This window comes from Patiria miniata, unplaced genomic scaffold, assembly GCF_015706575.1.
Source record: "Patiria miniata isolate m_02_andy unplaced genomic scaffold, ASM1570657v1 HiC_scaffold_9, whole genome shotgun sequence".
Lineage (NCBI taxonomy): Eukaryota > Metazoa > Echinodermata > Asteroidea > Valvatida > Asterinidae > Patiria > Patiria miniata.
Genome location: NW_024037076.1, coordinates 1747702 through 1769158, shown reverse-complemented (window position 1 = coordinate 1769158; position 21457 = coordinate 1747702). Strand labels below are relative to the sequence as shown.

Here is a 21457-nt window from a genome sequence, read left to right as displayed (position 1 = left end):
GAATCAAAAATGTACAAGTTTGTCCAAGACACGTCCTGCTTTTGTTATGTGTCACGCTAACTTACACTTACACTTATACACTTACACTTACACTTATACAGTGTCGTCTTTTGTGTTTATTTTGTTTTAGTTTGTATTTCGTAGCTTTCATACATTTTTGTTTAGTTTTTTGTTTTTCATACCGTGTTTGTAAATTGTGTATTGTTTTGGTCGAATAAATAATAATAATAATAATAATAACTACGCGCTTGACAGTTCGCTTAATGGAAACAGTGCCCCCAAAATGAACGTATATCAAAAAGTTCAAGATTTCAGTATACACTACTGCCATGAAGGAGCCGCTGGCTCCCACCTGCTTATTATAATGTGCGGCCATTGGTTACCAGTCCCATTTAACCACTCGACGTGAAACAATCAAGAAACCATCTCGTTTCTAATAAAACTGTTTAATTAAACAGCAGTGCGATCATCTGTAAAAGAACTGACAGCAACCGATCTGTTTTCAAAGTTTCGCAATTAAGCAGTTTTTTCGAGAAAGAAAGGATATGGCAGATAATGGCTCCTTCTCAGGCCGATTCTGGTCTTAAGCCGATTCATCATGATCCGCGAGAAGGTGAACAAAACACTAGTTACCGGTGGAAGCCGGCAAATGTTATCACGAGTGCTTCTTGACGTAAATTTGGTTTGCATTCCCATTCACATAAAGTACGTATCCTTCCTCCACGTCCAGACGAACGATGATTGTATCTTTTGACGCCTGTCTGCAGCCAATATATCGCTAAAACGTGTTTGACTTACTTCAAAAATGGCGCAGCGTGATTTTTCGGATAACTTTAACGTCACACAAGATTACCAAACAAGAGTACGTTTAGCGCTGGATACGTTCTCGCAAATAATACCAAGTTGTCGAATATCTTCACTTCGCAACATGGCTTGTTGACAACATGGGCGGTCGGTTCGCATATTTCCCCAGCATCTGTCCAATAGTCATAGGTGCATATTGAAAATATCCCATCCTCACCGTGTATATAATTTTCCTAATCCAGCTTATATACCTGGGAGGTCAAGTATACGAAAGGTGCGCAGCGTACTGAATAATAAATCTCTTGTGGGGTTCAATCAGTCGGTGTTGAGGGATGTTGCAATTAAAACTAGTTTTCCTCTCACCTTCGTCTCAGGGAAAGCGCAAGGTCTTCGAATTATTTTATAGACGAAGATAAGAGCGGCGCGCGTGGTACTGAACTAATTGGCAATTAATTAAAACACACGTCAACCGATGAGTGTAAGTTATAAAAGCCCACATGAGGCAACAAGTGAACCACTGTGAAGTTGGAACACGCTGCCAAGGGAGGAGCGGTGCAACGATCGCCAACGAAAAACGTTTGGGGTTATTTTCGTTAGAATTTATTTTGACTAATTCTGCCATTCTCCTGCCTTTCAGCAAATGTAGATTGCTGTAATAGTAATGTCAAAATTCGGACGATGGACTTAGTTCACGACAAAATTACGACGAAACACACTTGGAGAATAATAAGTACTTTGTTTTCCACGCGGGCAACGAACAGTCACAACACAGACCAATAGTACGGACCGATAGTCTGGAACGTTGTTTAGAATAGCATCTCACCATCAGTTCCCTTGACAAGTTCGCATTGGATGAAGTAAATCAGTGCCGGTTTTTCTTCTGATTCGTGGTTAGAAATAAATCCTTCCAACTACAAAAGATTTTCGGGACTTTATAGTGAATCATAGAATTGAAACTTTACAACCACAATATGGAAGGAGAACTGTTTCTGGTAATATTCCTTTTCACTCATTTCACTTTGAGTTCGACGATATACACTACCAGTTGCCCCTTAGGGTGGAGTAAATGGGTTAATGCGTGCTACCTGGAGAACGAGAAGCCAATGAATTGGACATCAGCCCGCCAGTTTTGTCAGATATTTGGCGGAGATTTGGCGGTGCCAAACTCCAAAGAAGAGAACGACTGGATTAGATCATTTCTACCTCAAAGCGGATTATGGATTTATTGAGATAAGGTTTCCCAATACAACATTATGGAATTTTGACGTTGAACATAAAATCGTACCTTCATGTATAGTAAAAAATTGTAGTTTAGCTATTTTGCCTAGTCACACCTAGCACAAAATAGGATGTATGTAAGTATACGCAGTTTTGAAAATGTAACTGAATCAAAAAAGTACAAGTTTGTCCAAGACACGTGTCCTGCTTTTGTTATATGTCACGCTAACTACAGACTTGACAGTTCGCTAAATGGAAACAGTACCGACAAAATGAACGTATATCAAAAAGTTCAAGATTTCAGTATACTACTGCCATGAAGGAGCCGCTGGCTCCCACCTGCTTATTATAATGTGCGGCCATTGGTTACCAGTCCCATTGATCCGCTGTGACCGCGACGTGAAACAATCAAGAAACCATCTCCTTTCTAATAAAACTGTTTAATTAAACAGCAGTGCGATCATCTGTAAAAGAACTGACAGCAACCGATCTGTTTTCAAAGTTTCGCAATTAAGCAGTTTTTTCGAGAAAGCAAGGATATGGCAGATAATAGCTCCTTCTTTAATGAAGGCCGATTCTGGTTTTAAGCCGATTCATCATGATCCGCGAGAAGGTGAACAAAACACTAGTTACCGGTGGAAGCCGGCAAATGTTATCACGGATGCTTCTTGACGTAAAGTTGGTTTGCATTCCCATTCACATAAAGTAGGTATCCTTCCTTCACATCCAGACGAACGATGATTGTATCTTTTGACGCCTGTCTGCGGCCAATATATCGCTAAGACGTGTTTGACTTACTTCAAAAATGGCGCAGCGTGATTTTTCGGATAACTTTAACGTCACACAAGATTACCAAACAAGAGTACGTTTAGCGCTGGATACGTTCTCGCAAATAACACCAAGTTGTCGAATAACTTCACTTCGCAACATGGCTTGTTGACAACATGGGCGGTCGGTTCGCATATTTCCCCAGCATCTGTCCAATAGTGATAGGTGCATATTGAAAATATCCCATCCTCACCGTGTATATAATTTTCCTAATCCAGCTTATATACCTGGGAGGTCAAGTATACGAAAGGTGCGCAGCGTACTGAATAATAAATTTCTTGTGGGGTTTAATCAGTCGGTGTTGAAGAATGTTGCAATTAATAGTTGTTTCCTCTCACCATCGTATTAGGGAAAGCGCAAGGTCTTCGAATTATTTTATAGACGAAGATAAGAGCGACGCATGTGGTTCTGAAATAATTGGTGATCAATTAAAACACACGTCAACCGATGAGTGTAAGCTATAAAAGCCCACATGAGGCAACAAGTGAACCACTGTGAAGTTGGAACACGCTGCGAAGGGAGGAACGGTGCAACGATCGCGAACGAAAAAACGTTTGGCGTCATTTTCTTTGGAATTTATTTTGACTAATTCTGTCATTCTCCTGCCTTTCACCAAATGTAGATTGCTGTATTAATAATGTCAATATTCGGACAATGGACTTAGTGCACGACAAAATTACGATCAAGCAAACGTCGAGAACAATAGGTACTTTGTTTTCCACACGGGCAACGAACAGTCACAACAGAGACCAATAGTGTGGACCGATATAGTCTGGTACGTTTTTTAGAAAAGTATATAGCATTTCACCTTCAGTTCTCTTGACGAGTTCGCATTGGATGAAGTTACTCAGTGCCGGTTTTTCTTCTGATTCGTGGTTAGAAATAATTCCTTCTGACTACAAAAGATTTTCGGGACTTCATAGTGAATCATAGAATTGAAACGTCACAACCACAATATGGAAGGAGAACTGTTTCTGGTAATATTCCTTTTCTCTCATTTCCCTTTGAGTTCGACGATGTACACTACCAGTTGCCCTTTAGGGTGGAGTAAATGGGTTAATGCGTGCTACATGGAGAATGAGAAGCGAATGAATTGGACATCAGCCCGCCAGTTTTGTCAGATGTTTGGCGGGGATTTGGCGGCGCCAAACTCCAAAGAAGAAAACGACTGGATTCGATCATTTCTACCTCACAGAGGATTATGGATTGGCTGCATACGGGCTGGGCCCAACCAATTCACCTGCTTCGGGGATGACAGTAACGGAGGCAATTATCGAAACGTATTTGAATCGCCGTACAGTTTTTACGAATCATTCAATCGCGCAGTCATGGGAGTAGAGGGATCTTGGCAACTTTTTCCTGAAGCTGGTGAATTCCCGTCACTCTGCGAGATGGATCTGGAATACTTCACATCACGCGTCTGTTTCGCCGCTGCAACTGATGGTCAAAGTCCACCCTCAGATCTCTGCCTCATCGACCACGCCTACAAGCAGATCGTTATCAAGCATCCCTTACAATGCTGCATCGCTTGCACCAAGGAACCCGAATGCCGCTCCTTCAACTTGATGGAAAGCAACGAATGCCAGCTCAACAATGTCACACGGAACCAACTTGACCAGGAACAGTACTTTGTGCAGAAGGGCGACTGCGCTTACTATGAATACAACTGATCACTGAATTGCATCGCCAGCCACAACACTTCAGAGCGTTTGTATTTATACCTATAAAAAGCTGGTTACATAACTTCATAATGTAGGTCTTTACGTCGTTATACATACTATGCACTGACTCTATTGTAATACTTTAACCAATAAAGTAGGCAGTAAAGGAATGTTCATTTTACAACACTATATCACGCGGCGACCGATGAACGAAATTGCAGCGACATATCGATATTTCATTTAAAATTATACATGTATCTCTGTTAATTAGAAATTCAACATACTTATATTATAAGACTTTGATACAACATAACTGCGCTGAACTGATAACTTTTAAGGACACAAGATCGATATTCGCATTACACATTTCATTGCAATGCCATGTAGATGAAAAATAGACTCTTCACCTTACCATTCACACGCTGTTTCTTGTTTGACACCTGTGTGATATCTTGGCGAGTTTAAGATCCAAAAAGAAACGTGGAACACGACTATGACAGCGCCCTTGTGACAGTAGATCCATTCTGCAAAAGAGGATTGATGAGAAACTTTGAAACGAGTTTCAAACGAGGAGTTGAAATCTATTCGCTATAGTCCGGAATTATTTCATCAGACATAGAGAAGTAAGTTTGCTGAATACGTTACGGTAAAATTGAAATTTGCGAAGTTGCTGTTTTAGAATAAAAATAAGTGTTTTGTTGATGTATGCAGTGTGTAGATTTGAAACGGTCAACCAACTTTGTATTTTTCGTGTCACATTTTTAAAAAAATAATAATATTGTTATAGCGTAGATAGCAACCCGTGCATTAGATAGCAGTATTTTTAATGTTTTAAAAGTTCCAATATTGTTAAAAGAAAGCCATAATGCTCACATTCTTTACTATTGAAAAGTAGGGAAAAGTATGCATTCGCTTTATCTTGTTACATTGGTAGAAGAAAGACCCTGAAATATGTTTCGATCATTGTAAACGTTATTTGATTCGACTCGTTATAAGCACCTTAATAAAAACAATCTATACTGCACCAAAGAACATTATTCTTTTCCAATAAATGTGGTCATGTTTAAGCTTAAAAGAAAAACAGAGAATATGAAACCCGTTGCATCAACAGACAAGAAATGTAATTTGCCAAAACGATGGCCTTAGGCCATCGTAAAACTTCATTAGCATGGCGGTCCTCTCATTGGAAAACGGCGTATCTTGAAGAAAATGCACTTTGGCAAAAAAATGCTTTAAAAGTTACAAGGTCGGCTATATATCCTCTTTCACAGTTAATTAAACCAAATTTTCCATGGGTAACAAATTTGGTGTTTCAAAAAACGAGAGAATTGAAAAGAAGTTGTACCACTTTACCTTGTCATATCACAAACAGAGTATGGTCTTTCGGTAAAAGGATGCATCTTGAGTTAACGTTTCCCAATACACCATTATGGCATTTTGACGTTGAACATAAAATCGTACTAGACATGTATATTGTAGTTTAGCTATTTTGCTTAGTCACACCTAGCACAACATAGGATGTATGTGAATAAACGCCGTTTTGTCAATGTAACAGAATGTACAACTTTGTCCAAGACACGTCCTGCTTTTGATTTTAAACGGAAGGTCAGGCTAAGTACGGAACTGACAGCTCGTTAAATGAAAACAGCGCCCCAAAAATCCACAAAATGAACGTATATCAAAAAGTTCAAGATTTAAGTTATACACTACTGCCACGAAGGAGCCGCCGGCTCCCACCTGCTTATCATAATGTGCGGCTATTGGTTACCAGCTGTACTTTGAAAACATGGCTTGTTGACAACATGGGCGGTCGGTTCGCATATTTCCCCAGCATCTGTCCAATAGTGATAGGTGTATATTGAAAATATCCCATCCTCACTGTGTATATAATTTTCCTAATCCAGCTTATATATCTGGGAGGTCAAGTATAAAAAGGTGCGCAGCGTACTCAATAATAAATCTCTTGTGGGGTTCAATCAGTCGGCGTTGAGGGATGTTGCAATTCAAACTAGTTTTCCTCTCACCTTCGTCTCAGGGAAAGCGCAAGGTCTTCGAATTATTTTTAGACGAAGATAAGAGCGACGCGCGTGGTACTGAACTAATTGGCAATCAATTAAAACACACGTCAACCGATGAGTGTAAGTTATAAAAGCCCACACGAGGCAACAAGTGAACCACTGTGAAGTTGGAACACGCTGCCAAGGGAGGAGCGGCGCAACGATCGCGAACGAAAACGTTTGGCGTCACTTTCGTTAGAATTTATTTTGACTAATTCTGTCATTCTCCTGCCTGTCAGCAAATGTACATGGCTGTATTAGTAATGTCAATATTCGGACGACGGACTTAGTGCACGACAAAATTACGATCAAGCAAACTTGGAGAGCAAAAAGTACTTTTTTTTCCACACGGGTAACGAACAGTCACAACAGAGACCAATATTGTGGACCGATAGTGTGGAACGTTTTTTAGAAAAGTATATAGCATTTCACCTTCATTTCTCTTGACGAGTTCGCATTGGATGAAGTTACTCAGTGCCGGTTTTTCTTCTGATTCGTGGTTAGAAATAATTCCTTCTGACTACAAAAGATTTTCGGGACTTCATAGTGAATCATAGAATTGAATCTTCACAACCACAATATGGAAGGAGAACTGTTAAGACATTATCCACTAATAGTATTATGTTTCAATAAAAAGTATAACACAACTGGACACTTTGTCATTTTCATGACGAATTGGTATCGGATGAGCTTGCGCAGTCCAATTATCTTCTGATTCGTGGTCAAGAGTAATGTTTGCCCACTGCCACACCAAAAACCTTTTTCGGGACTTGTATTAAAGACTCTAGGAAAAAGTCAAACATCTGATAGAACTGGATCTTAATTGTTTACTAAGAACGAAAACATGGAAGTACAACTGTTTCTGATATTGTTTTGGAGTCAAGTCCCTGTGAGTTTGACGCTATACACCAGTTGCCCCGTAGGGTGGAGTGAATGGGATAAGGCGTGCTACATGGAGAACGAGGAGCCAATGAATTGGGCATCAGCCCGCCAGTTTTGTCAGATGTTTGGAGGGGATTTGGCGGTGCCAAACTCCAAAGAAGAAAACGACTGGATTCGATCATTTCTACCTCACAGAGGATTATGGATTGGCTGCATCCGAGCTGGGCCCAACCAATTCACCTGCTTTGGGGATGACAACGACGGAGACAATTATCGAAACGTGTATGAAACGCAATTAGGTTTTTACGAATCATTCAATCGCGCAGTCATGAGATTATATGGATCTTGGCAACATGTTTCTGAAGGTGGTGTGTTATCGTCACTCTGCGAGATGGCTCTGGAATGCTTCACATCACGCGTCTGTTTCGCCGCTGCAACTGATGGTCAAAGTTCACCCTCAGATCACTGCCTCATCGACCACGCCTACAAGCAGATCGTTATCAAGCATCCCTTACAATGCTGCATCGCTTGCACCAAGGAACCCGAATGTCGCTCCTTCAACTTGATGGAAAGCAACGAATGCCAGCTCAACAATGTCACACGGAACCAAATTGACCAGGGACAGTACTTTGTGCAGAAGTGCGACTGTGCTTACTACGAATACAACTGATCACTGAATTGCATCGCCAGCCATAACACTTCAGAGCTGTTTGTATTTATACCTAAAAGCTGGTTACATAACTTCATCAATGTAGGCCTATACGTCGTTATACATACTATGCATTGACTCTATTGTAATACTTTAACCAATAAAGTAGGCAGCAAAGGAATGTTCATTTTACAACACTATATCACGCGACCAATGAACGAAATTGCAGCGGCATATCGATATTTCATTTATTATACATGTATCTCTTTTAATTAGAAATTCAACATACTTATATTATAAGACTTTGATCCAACATAACTGCGCTGAACTCATAAATTTTAAGGACACAAGATCGATATTCGCATTTACACATTTCATTGCAATGCCATAAAGATGAAAAATAGACTCTTCACCTTACCTTTCACGAGCTGTTTCCTGTTTGACACCTGTGATATCTTGGTGAGTTTAAGATCCAAAAAGAAACGTGGAACGTGACTATGACTGCGTCCTTGGGACAGTAGATCCAATCTGCAAAAGAGTATTGATGAGAAACTTTGAAACGAGTTTCAAATGAGGAGTTGAAATCTATTCGCTAGTCCGGAATTATTTCATCAGACATAGAGAAGTAAGTTTGCTGAATACGTTACCGTAAAATTGAAATTTGCGAAGTTGCTGTTTTAGAATAGAACTAAGTGTTTTGTTGATGTTTATAGTGTGTAGATTTGAAACGGTCAACTTTAATATGTATTTTTCGTGTCACATTTAAAAAAAAATAATATTGTTATAGCGTAGATAGCAACCCGTGCATTAGATAGCAGTATTTTTAATGTTTTAAAAGTTCCAATATTGTTTTTAAAAAGCCTTACAACTCACATTCTGTACTATTGAAAAGTAGGGAAAAGTTTGCATTCGCTTTATCTTTTGGTAGATGCTTGAAAAACGCTGAAATATGTTTCGATCATTTTTAATGTTATTTGTTTCGACTCGTCATAAGCACCTTAATAAAACAATCTATACTGCACCAAAGGACATTATTCTTTTCAAATAAATGTGGTCATGTTTAAGCTTAAAAGAAAAACAGAGAATATGAAACCCGTTGCATCAACAGACAAAAAATAAAATGCCAAATGATGGTCAAACGCCATCACGAAACTCATTACCATGGCGGCCCTCTCAGTGGAAAACATCGTATCTTGAAGAAAATGCACTTTGGAATTTAAAAAAATGCTTTAAAAGTTATCGGCTGTATTTCCTCTTTCACTGTCAATTAAACCAAATTTTCCACGGGTAACAAGTTTGGTGTTCTGAAAAACGAGAGAATTGAAAGCAAGTTGTACCACTTTACCTTGTCATATCACAAACAGAAGCAATATGGTCTTTCGGTAAAAGGATGTATCTTGAGATAAGGTTTCCCAATACAACATTATGTCATTTTGACGTTGAACATAAAATCGTACCTTCATGTATAGTAACAAATTGTAGTTAAGCTATTTTGCCTAGTCACACCTAGCACAAAATAGGATGTATGTAAGTATACGCAGTTTTAAAATGCAACTGAATCAAAAATGTACAAGTTTGTCCGAGACACGTCCTGCTTTTGTTATATGTCACGCTAACTATGGACTTGACAGTTCGCTTAATGGAAACAGTGCCCCCAAAATGAACGTATATCAAAAAGTTCAAGATTTCAGTATACACTACTGCTATGAAGGAGCCGCTGGCTCCCACCTGCTTATTATAATGTGCGGCCATTGGTTACCAGTCCCATTGAACCACTCGACGTGAAACAATCAAGATACCATCCCCTTTCTAATAAAACTGTTTAATTAAACAGCAGTGCAATCATCTGTAAAAGAACTGACAGCAACCGATCTGTTTTCAAATTTTCGCAATTAAGCAGTTTTTTCGAGAAAGCAAGGATATGGGAGATAATTGCACCTTCTTTAATGAAGGCCAATTCTGGTTTTAAGCCAATTCATCATGATCCGCGAGAAGGTGAACAAAACACTAGTTACCGGTGGAAGCCGGCAAATGTTATCACGGATGCTTCTTGACGTAAATTTGGTTTGCATTCCCATTCACATAAAGTACGTATCCTTCCTTCACATCCAGACGAACGATGATTGTATCTTTTGACGCCTGTCTGCAGCCAATATATCGCTAAGACGTGTTTGACTTACTTCAAAAATGGCCCAGCGTGATTTTTCGGATAACTTTAACGTCACACAAGATTACCAAACAAGAGTACGTTTAGCGCTGGATACGTTCTCGCAAATAATACCAAGTTGTCGAATATCTTCACTTCGCAACATGGCTTGTTGACAACATAGGCGGTCGGTTCGCATATTTCCCCAGCATCTGTCCAATAGTGATAGGTGCATATTGAAACTATCCCATCCTCACCGTGTATATAATTTTCCTAATCCAGCTTATATATCGGGGAGGTCAAGTATACGAAAGGTGCGCAGCGTACTCAATTATAAATCTCTTGTGGGGTTCAATCAGTCGGTGTTGAAGGATGTTGCAATTAAAACTAGTTTTCCTCTCACCTTCGTCTCAGGGAAAGCGCAAGGTCTTCAAAATATTTTATAGACGAAGATAAGAGCGACGCGCGTGGTTATATACTGAACTAATTGGCAATCAATTAAAACACACGTCAACCGATGAGTGTAAGTTATAAAAGCCCACATGAGGCAACAAGTGAACCACTGTGAAGTTGGAACACGCTGCGAAGGGAGGAGCAGTGCAACAATCGCGAACAAAAAACGTTTGGCGTCATTTTCGTTAGAATCTATTTTGACTAATTCTGTCATTCTCCTGCCTTTCACCAAATGTACATGGCTGAATTAGTAATGTCAATATTCGGACAATGGACTTAGTGCACGACAAAATTACGATCAAGCAAACGTCGAGAACAATAGGTACTTTGTTTTCCACACGGGCAACGAACAGTCACAACAGAGACCAATAGTGTGGACCGATAGTCTGGAACGTTGTTTAGAAAAGTATATAACATTTCACCTTCAGTTCTCTTGACGAGTTCGCATTGGATGAAGTTACTCAGTGCCGGTTTTTCCTTCTGATTCGTGGTAAGAAATAATTCCTTCCGAAAACAAAAGATTGTCGGGGCTTCGTAGTGAATCATAGAATTGAATCTTCACAACCACAATATGGAAGGAGAACTGTTTCTGGTAATATTCCTTTTCACTCATTTCCCTTTGAGTTCGACGATGTACACTACCAGTTGCCCCTTAGGGTGGAGTAAGTGGGTTAATGCGTGCTACATGGAGAACGAGGAGCCAATGAATTGGGCAGCAGCCCGCCAGTTTTGTCAGATGTTTGGCGGGGATTTGGCGGCGCCAAATTCCAAAGAAGAGAACCACTGGATGCGGTCATTTCTACCTCACAGAGGATTATGGATTGGCTGCATCCGAGCTGGGCCCAACCAATTCACCTGCTTCGGGGATGACAGTAGCAGAGACAATTATCGAAACGTATATGAATCGGCACACAGTATTTACGAATCATTCAATCGCGCAGTCATGAGAGTAGAGGGATCTTGGCAACATGTTCCTGAAGGTGGTGTATCATCGTCACTCTGCGAGATGGCTCTGGAATGCTTCACATCACGCGTCTGTTTCGCCGCTGCAACTGATGGTCAAAGTCCGCCCTCAGATCTCTGCCTCATCGACCACGCCTACAAGCAGATCGTTATCAAGCATCCCTTACAATGCTGCATCGCTTGCACCAAGGAACCCGAATGCCGCTCCTTCAACTTGATGAAAAGCAACGAATGCCAGCTCAACAATGTCACACGGAACCAAATTGACCAGGGACAGTACTTGGTGCAGAAGGGCGACTGTGCTTACTACGAATACAACTGATCACTGCATTTTATCGCAAGCCACACCACACACGAGTACAATAATTTTTTTATGCTATTGCTCTGCAATATTAATACACTGCAAAAATTGTGTTCAGGAGTCAAACACTTTCAAAAAAATTCTTGTTTTCGCATTATCAACATGTTTAAGTACTCAACATGTTAAACATGGTGGATATTTTGAAATGGTTTTCTTGATCTGGGCACAATTGGTTTGCGAATCAGCGCATGCAAACCAGTTTGGTACCTAAGGCGTATTGAAAATATCCTATTCTGACCGGATATATTTTTTACTAATGGAAGTCATAAGGAGAAAGTCAAGTGTGAAAAGCGCACAAAACAGAATAAGAAATCTTCATTGGGTATTGATTGGTCGGTGTTGATTGTTGTGACCGGATCCACACACTGTTATTCCCTTATTGCAATATTTCAACGTTACGCAAATCTAAGCAGATTCACAACAAACAAGCGAACATTCGACCAACGAACGATCGTATTTGTAGGAATCTATTTGTCAACGCACAGTGACTTGTTTTAAAAAAATGCCGCAGCTTGGTTTTTCGGATACCTCCAGATATATTACAACAAATGAATACAATGAGAACTGCTTCTGCTATAGCAAATATATTTGCGACGAAACGCATGCGCACCGCCGCTTCGGTACCAACGGCACGCGATTTCGCCACTCAAGTTCGTATGCGGAGAAGACTAAGTATGAAAGGCGCGCGGCATATCTGTGAAAAATCTTCAGTCAGTGTTGAAGGATGTTGCAATCAAAAGTGCTATTGTTCCGTCGTCCTTCTCCTCATTAATGTTTTAGAAAACGTGCAAGGCCGTCATCATGCAGGAGACAACGGTGAAAGCGACGCGCACGTTGCTGCTGAACCACCGATAAAAAAAACTCAAAATGTCAACCGATGAGTGTCTTTTTGGTGTTATGAAAGCCGACTGCATGGCAGCTTTGGAATTGGAATACGCTGTAAAGTTAGTAGCAGCACAGTGATATAGAGATTGGAAATTGCTGGCATATTTTTGTCATACTTATTCTGAAATCATTTTTGTTATCTCACTGCGCTTTTTTTCTTCTGATTTGCGGTAAGCAGAAATTCCTGCGCATTAAAAAAAAAAACATTACGGACTTGTAAGATTTGTGAAGTGCATGAATCATGTGATATGGAATTGGTGTAGGATCGACTTTGGAAGCAAGGAACCTATCCAACACCAATAGATGTGGATGCAGAGAGCCACAGATCCTCGAGCAACTAGTTGTTGACTGCCCCTTTCACCAGTTTAGAGGGAGGGATTCATACTTCAAGGTACTCACCCCTCGAGCCAAAGTCGTAGCTCAGACAGCAAGCTACAGCAATCAAGTCCAGACAACACGAATGAAGAAAACAAAGCTTGAATTGTTTCTCAAGAAAAGGAACATGGAAGTAGAACTGTTTCTGGTACTTGTGTTTTTGGAGTCAGGCTCCCGCGCTGAGTTTTACTCTAGACCCCAGTTGCGGCGTACAAGGGAGTGAGGGGGTAAGGCCTGCTACCTTACGAGAAGCCAATGAATTAAACAGCAATCCGCCAGGGTTTTTTTTTTTCAGACGTTTGGCGGGAATTAGCGGCGCCAAACTCAAAAGAAGAGAACGACTGGATACTGTCATTTTTTTTGGCTCAGAGCGAATATTGGATCGGCCGCGTCCAAGCTGGGCCTAACAAATTCCCCCGCTTCGGAGACGACAGCGACGGAGACAATCATCGAAACATATCTGAATCGGTATATAGTTATTACGAATCATTCAATCGCAGAATCATCAAAGAAGAAAGATCTTGGCAGCATGTTTCTTAATTTGGTTCATTCCAAACACTGTGCAAGATGGCTCTGGAATGCTTCACGGCACGCGTCTGTTTTGCCGCTGCAACTGATGGTCAAAGTCCACCCTCCGATCTCTGCCTCATCGACCACGCCTACAGGCAGATCGTTATCAAGCATCCCTTACAATGCTGCATCGCTTGCACCAAGGAACCCGAATGTCGCTCCTTCAACTTGATGGAAAGCAACGAATGCCAGCTCAACAATGTCACACGGAACCAAATTGACCAGGGACAGTACTTTGTGCAGAAGGGCGACTGTGCTTACTACGAGTACAACTGATCACCAAACGGTATCGCAAGTTACACCACATTTTGCTCTGCAAAATTAATACACTGCAAAAATTGTGTTCAGTAGTTAAACACTGTCAAAAAAAGTTTCTTGTTTTCGCATTATCAACATGTTTAAATACTCAACATGTTAAACATGTTGACGTACATTTCCCCGGCATCGTTCTTAATTGCATGGTGGATATTTTGTAATGGGTTTCTTGATCTGTGCACAATTTGTTTGCGAATAAGCGCATGCGCACCAGTTTGGTACATGCAGCGTGTTGACAATATCCTATTCTGACCATACACAATATTTTTACTAATCGAAGTCATACAAGGAGAAAGTCAAGTTTGAAAGGCGCGCACAACAGACTAAGAAATCTTCAGTGGATATTGATTGGTCGGTGCTGATTGTTGTTGCAGTAAAAGTGATATTGTTCTCTCTTAATGTTCCTCATTGACGTTCTCTGAAAAGCGCAAGGCCGTCATCGGCATGCTGTAGACAAAATAATGCGAAAGCGACGCGCACATTGGAACTGAATAACAGCAATTTGAAATTATAAAAAGCCGACAGGCGGCGATGAGTGAACCAGTGTGGAATTGGAATCGACTGTGAAGGAAGAAGCAGTACAGCGGTAGCGAATTTAAATCTCTGGCGTCTTTTTTCGTCAAAGTTCTTTCTTTAATTTTGTCAGTTTGCCACCTGTTGGCAAATGCTGATGGTTTGAAGTGCATGTTTATACGTCATGCCAATATTCGGACGGCGGGGAATTTAATGCACGAAATTATTCCAGCAAACGTGGTGATGCACTAACTTTGCTTTGTCGTCGGCAAGCCCAACTAGCAGTCAAAGCAACAGCGTATGACATTATCCACTGATAGTATTATGTTTCAATAAAAAGTACAACACAACTGGACACTTTGTCATTTTCATGACAAATTGGTATCGGATGAGCTTGCGCAGTCCAGTTATCTTCTGATTCGTGGTCAGGAGTAATGTTTGCCCACTGCCACACCAAAAACCTTTTTCGGGACTTGTATTAAAGACTCTAGGAGAAATTCAAACATCTCATAGAACTGGATCTTGATTGTTTACTAAGAACTAAAACATGGAAGTACAACTGTTTCTGATATTGTTTTGGAGTCAAGTCCCTGTGAGTTTGACGCTATACACCAGTTGCCCCGTAGGGTGGAGTGAATGGGGTAAGGCGTGCTACATGGAGAACGAGGAGCCAATGACTTGGGCAGCAGCCCGTCAATTTTGTCAGACGTTTGGCGGGGATTTAGCGTCGCCAAACTCCAAAGAAGAGAACCACTGGATGCGGTCATTCTTTCACCAGATCCAATATTGGATCGGCTGCGTCCGAGGTGGGCCAGATCTCTTCACCTGCTTCGGAGATGACAGGGACGGAGACAATTATCGAAACATATTTGAATCGCCAGTGTATAGTGTTTTCGAAGCATACAATCGCGGAGTTATGCGAGAAGATGGATCGTGGATGCTTTTTCCTGAAACTGGAACAATTACATCACTGTGCGAGATGGCTCTGGAATGCTTCACGGCACGCGTCAGTTTCGCCGCTTCAACTGATGGTCAAAGTCCACCCTCAGATCTCTGCCTCATCGACCACGCCTACAAGCAGATCGCTATCAAGCATCCCTTACAATGCTGCATCGCTTGCACCAAGGAACCCGAATGCCGCTCCTTCAACTTGATGGAAAGCAACGAATGCCAGCTCAACAATGTCACACGGAACCAAATTGACCAGGGACAGTACTTTGTGCAGATAGGCGACTGTGCTTACTACGAATACAACTGATCACTGAATTGCATCGCCAGCCACATCACTGTTCCATCGGATGCCACACCACTTCAGAACTGTATGTACTTATACCTAAAAGCTGTTTATGGAAATGTTTAACTATATGTTTCGTTATACAGGCAACAAATTGATTTCATTTCAAAATTTTAAACAATAACCAAACTAAGCGTAATTGAATGCTATTTTCACTACACATCAGCGAACACACGACAGATAAATGTATATACAGTGACATGACATATCAATATGGCAATTAAACATTTCCATCACTTTTAATCAGAAGTTCAATACACTTACAACATGTAAACTAAGATCCGACATAATACACACCGAACTGCATAGGATCATTTGCTTTCTGTGATTTTTTTTGTTAGAAGCCACATATCTAGGTTTAAAAACACAACAACTAATCTGTAGAAATTTTGGAGGAAAAAAACAGACAAAATGCATGCAGCATTTATTTGGATATCGTAACAGAATTCCATTGCTAACGCACGTAAAAAGAAGTAATGTTTCCGTGGGCAACCTATTTTGATACCAATGTTACTTTTTTCAAATGGTACCATTTCTGGTGGATAATTTCACAGGATAATTTCTTCAACTCACCTTTCTTGTTTGACACAAGTGTGATACCTTGGCGAGCTTTAGATCCAAAATGAAACGTAACGATGACAATGAATTCAGCGTCCTTATGACAGTAGATCCATTCTGCAAAGAATATATGATAGAGACGTTAAAGTTTTGATCTATTTTGATCGAACTGAACGATTTCATCACACATCATTCTTCAAATTTTGTCAAAGAAAAGTAAATAATTTAATTTGGGCTATATTGAGTGAGTTGCCTTCGGCTCGGGTAATAATCAGCAGCCAGACTCCAACCGGTCTTAAACAACATGTTATAAAACCGGCCAAGCACATATTATTCCCATTATACCTTTTCGGTCAAAAAAAAAATTTAAAAAATCAGTCCAAAGGGCAAAACAAGTCAAAAATTAAAAATTTCGAACGATTTTGTTCAACAATTTTACTTCATGTTTTTCGACACACCTCTCAAAGTATAGTCCTATTGCTTTTTATCTAAAAGTCAGTTTTTACACAAATAGTACCATCCGAAGGCGAGGGTAATTATCAGCAGCCATCAGACTCCAACCGGTCTTAACCGTAGTGTTTAATACCGGCCAAGCACATCAATATTACTCATAAGGTGGACTTTTGCGCCCATTCATAAATACCTTTTCGGCCAAAAATCAAAACTTTTCGGTCCAAAAGTTAAAACAAGTCAAAACACGTTGTTCAACCATTTTACTTCATGTTTTTCGAAACACCCCTCTAAATAGCTATATTATTCAAATAAACATGTTCAATGCTCATAGAGTAGAAATAAGTGTATTATTGATGGATGGATGAATATATGTATGTTGAAGTAGTCAACTAAATTGTTACGGCATGAATAGGCCTGAGACCTAATGATGTCACACTTTGTTTACATGTGTGCTGTCCTATGTGGCACACGATCTTCGTCTGGCGTCCAGACTTTGCTCCCATAAGAAAGCGCATATGTAAACAAAGCCATTATGTGATTAGGTTTTTAGATCTATTGCTATATGTATACCGTTGTTAGGTAGTTAACGAAATTTTAAAAAGGCCTATAGATTCAGATAACGTTCTTATAGTGTGTAAGGAAAGTCATTATATTCCTATATATTGTTGAGTGTCATATTTGAAGTTAGTGTGAAAAGTAGAAGAAGGTATACATTCACACGGGTTTAAATAGTCTTGATGCATAAAAGAAGCTTACATATTTGTGGTGAATTAGATTGCTTTTTTTTTAACTCGTACTTAGCAACTTAATATATCTGTTCAAACAAACTATTAAGAAATAATGCGCCAAAATGTTCTTTCTGGAATAAAATTCGTTCCTAAAGTTTAAAAGACGCACATACGGGCAAGCAATGCAGATCATTATTTTCTGCAATTTGATATTGTCAATACTCGATATTTAATCCCAGATTATTTTGCAGAATGGGATGTAATGCACAGATAAAAACAAAATATGTCACATTTGTATTTCTCTAAATGGCTTTTTTTTTCTTTTTTTTTAGAAAGCACGAATCAGCAATACCTAAGCCTCTGTACTAATGACGTCACACTTTGTTTACATGTGCACTTTCCTATGGAGCCAGTGGGGGTTCACGGTCCACTGAGCACCATAGAAAAGCTAACACGTAAACAAAGTGTGACGTCATTAGTACAGAGGCTTATTGAATGTGATATCTTCTGTGCATGATGTGTAGAGCTAACATGTCTAAAGAAAAATGGTTACACAGAGCAAGTGACGCAGAGCAAGTTATGTATATAGACGCGGTCAACTAAATTGTTGTGGCATGAATTGCACACATTGTTACGTAGCTACCACAATTTTCAATATTTGGATAATGTTCTAATATTGTTTTAGAAAAGTCATGATATTCCAATTGCTGAGTTACATATTTGAAGTTAATGTAAAAAGTAAAAGAAAGTATGCATTCACACTAGTTTAAAAAAGAATTGATGCATAAAAGAAGCTTTAATATTTGTGGTTATTTAGATCGATGTTTTTTCAACACGTAATTAGCACCTTGATACATCTGTTCAAACAAATTATTTAGAAATGCCGCACCAAATTTTATATTGGGAATTAAATTTGTTCCTAAAGTTTAAAAGACGCACATTCGGGCAAGCAATGCAGATCACTCTGAGGTTATTTTCTGCAATTTGATATAGTCATTACTCGATGAATAATCCTAGATTATTTTCCAGAATGGGATATGAACAGACAACAAGAAAAGATATCACCTTTGAGTTTCTAAATGACTTTTTGAAGAAAATACGCGTCAGCAATTTAATGTGATATCTTCTGTGCATGATGTGCAGACCTAACATTTCTATAAAGAAAATAGTTACATGCAGCGCGTGACTACTTTGATGTATACTATTGAGTGCTTTATCACAATCATAAAGAGTAATTAATACGGACAGGCTTTACAGCTTATGCTTCACGAAAATGGAACCAAAGAATATAGGCCCCTATTTTTATTATGGTAGAAAAATATGAGTGAGTAATGTTTGTACTGCATTGCTTTCAGGGCATCAATTAATCTTTACATGGTTAAAGTGAATGTACAACATTTGCTTTTGCTGCAATTTTCAGAAATGAAAGGATTTGGAGGATTAGTATGTTATAGCATATAATTTTTAACTGCCTTGCTTCACGTTTTGGGGTTTGGAGATGCTGGAAAATCCAAGAAAAACAACCATGTTCTTATAGTCTGGTTCCCTGACCCCACTTAAGATGAAACGGAACAATTTATAGACTTTGGGGAATTGTAAGGTCAGAGAATCAGTCTAGCATGCTTGTACCCCTTCACAGGTGTGTAATCAATTGCAAAGAAAATGCAGAATAACTAAACATGAAAAAATTAGAAGCAGTTTTGAAAAAAAGCCAGTTTTTCCAACGCTGGTCGGCCGACCAGCGTTGGAAAAATGCAAGTTTTCTTGAAAATGTCAGCACACCAGGATCGAGGCACAATTTTACAGGATGTTTTGGACTGTTATTCCCTAACAATCCAGTAAAATATTTTGTGATATTTGATCATTTCGTTTGATCATTGTTCATGAGGTCGCAGATTCAAGCCCTGCTCCAGTCAATTTCTTTGTCCAATTTGAAAAGTAATCAATAAAGTAGATTATTTTGTCCATTTCTTTATTCATTCTTCAATCAATAAGTATACTTATTCTGGCCAACAGGACCATCTCTTATTCTATACCTATATATGGCCTTAATTACTTTTCGGACCCCTCTGTGTTAACTTACTTTAACAACTGGCGAACGCCAGATTATTTTTGTATCTTTTTGATTGTACGGCTCTGAAGGACTTCCGTGAAAATAGCAACGGCGAAAAAAAGAGGAGTCCTAAAAGTAACTATAGCCTACATTCACTCTATGAATTTGCGCTTGCTTGTTGTAGGCTGACGGTACATCGGTCGCACGATTGACCCGGTGGGAAATGATAAAAAAAAATCCCAAAATGTAATGAATTTGGCCTACAGGCAGTTAAAATGAAAAGAAGAAATTAATAGAAGGAAATAAGTGTATAATTGATGTATGTATGTATACTGACGCGGTCAACTAAATAATTTTTATGGCATTGAATTGCAAACATTGTACGTTGATAACAGAATTTGCAATATTTAGATAATGTTCTAATATTGTTTTAGAAAAGTCATGATATTCCAATTATTGATTTTCGTATTTGAAGTATTTGTGAAAAGTAGAAGAAAGTATACATTCACACGAGTGAAATAGAATTGATGCATAAAGAAGCTTAAATATTCGTGGTGAATTACATCGATGTTTTTTCAACTCGTAATTAGCACCTTATTGTATATGTTTAAACAAACTATTAATAAATACTGCACCAACATTTTCTTTCTGGAGTAAAATTTGTTCCTAATGTTCCACACATTCGGGCAAGCTATGCAGATCATTCTAAGGTTACTCGATAAGGCCAAAAAAAAATAATCTGTCTCTGGTCAGACCGAAGTTCCGGAATTGATGCGGCGACGCGGTTTGTTTTTTTTGGGGGGGGTGGCTTTTTTTTTTTCAAGCTTGAATTGTACAGACAAGGTGGGTACTATTTTACTTTTTTGTGTCCTCATTATTCATTGGTGTCCTCCATAATTTGCATTGGTGCCCTTTATCATTTGCCTTGGTGCAATTTCCCCATTCCCTGGTACAAAAATTTGAGGAGGGACGGCAATAGAGGGCGTTAATTTGAAGAAGAATAAAAGGTTGACGCGCGCGCATGATTAAAATCGACGCGCGCGCTGACCAGAGACCGAGTATTTTTTTTTGTATCCCAGATTACTTTCTAGAATGAGATATGAACATAAAAAAGAAAAGATATGTATTTGTATATAAAGATATGTATTTGTATGTCTAACGGGCCTTTTTTAAGAAAGCACAAATCAGCAATTTAATGTGATATCCTCTGTGCAATGATGTGTAGAGCTAATAGTTACATTGAGCAAGTAACTTCGTTGTTGTATTCTGTTGAGTGCTTTATCACAGTCATAAGAGTTATTTATACTGACAGGCTGTACAGCTTTATGCTTCACAAAAATGGAACCCAAGAATGTACAACACAACATAGGCCCCTATTTCTTATTACGGTAGAAAATTGTGGGAGTGAATAATGTTGGTACTGCATTCAGGGCATCAATGAATCTTAGTTAACAGACTTAATTGCACATGTAATAATTGTTGATGTTAACAAAGCCTAGTTTAGAAATGTCATGATATTCCTATTGTTGATTTGAAGTAACAATTAAATTGATTATTCTGTCAATTTCTTTGTTCATTCTACAATCAATAAATAATTGTAATTATTCTGGTTGAGGGCCATCTTTCATTCTACCTATGGCATTAGTTACTTGTAGGGCCCTCTGTTTTGAACTCACTAAACAGCCGCGAAT

The 21457-nt window shown here is 39.3% G+C and overlaps 1 long non-coding RNA gene across 1 annotated transcript; it reads right to left on the bottom strand.

Moving 5' to 3' along the window:
* Positions 1-4954: 4954 nt before the first annotated feature.
* Positions 4955-19973, bottom strand: LOC119721123. Its single transcript, XR_005270155.1, has 3 exons — positions 19917-19973; positions 16548-16649; positions 4955-5035 (listed from the first exon to the last, which is right to left on the bottom strand). It is a non-coding gene; the product is annotated as an uncharacterized LOC119721123 (long non-coding RNA).
* Between the last annotated feature and the right edge of the window lie 1484 nt (positions 19974-21457).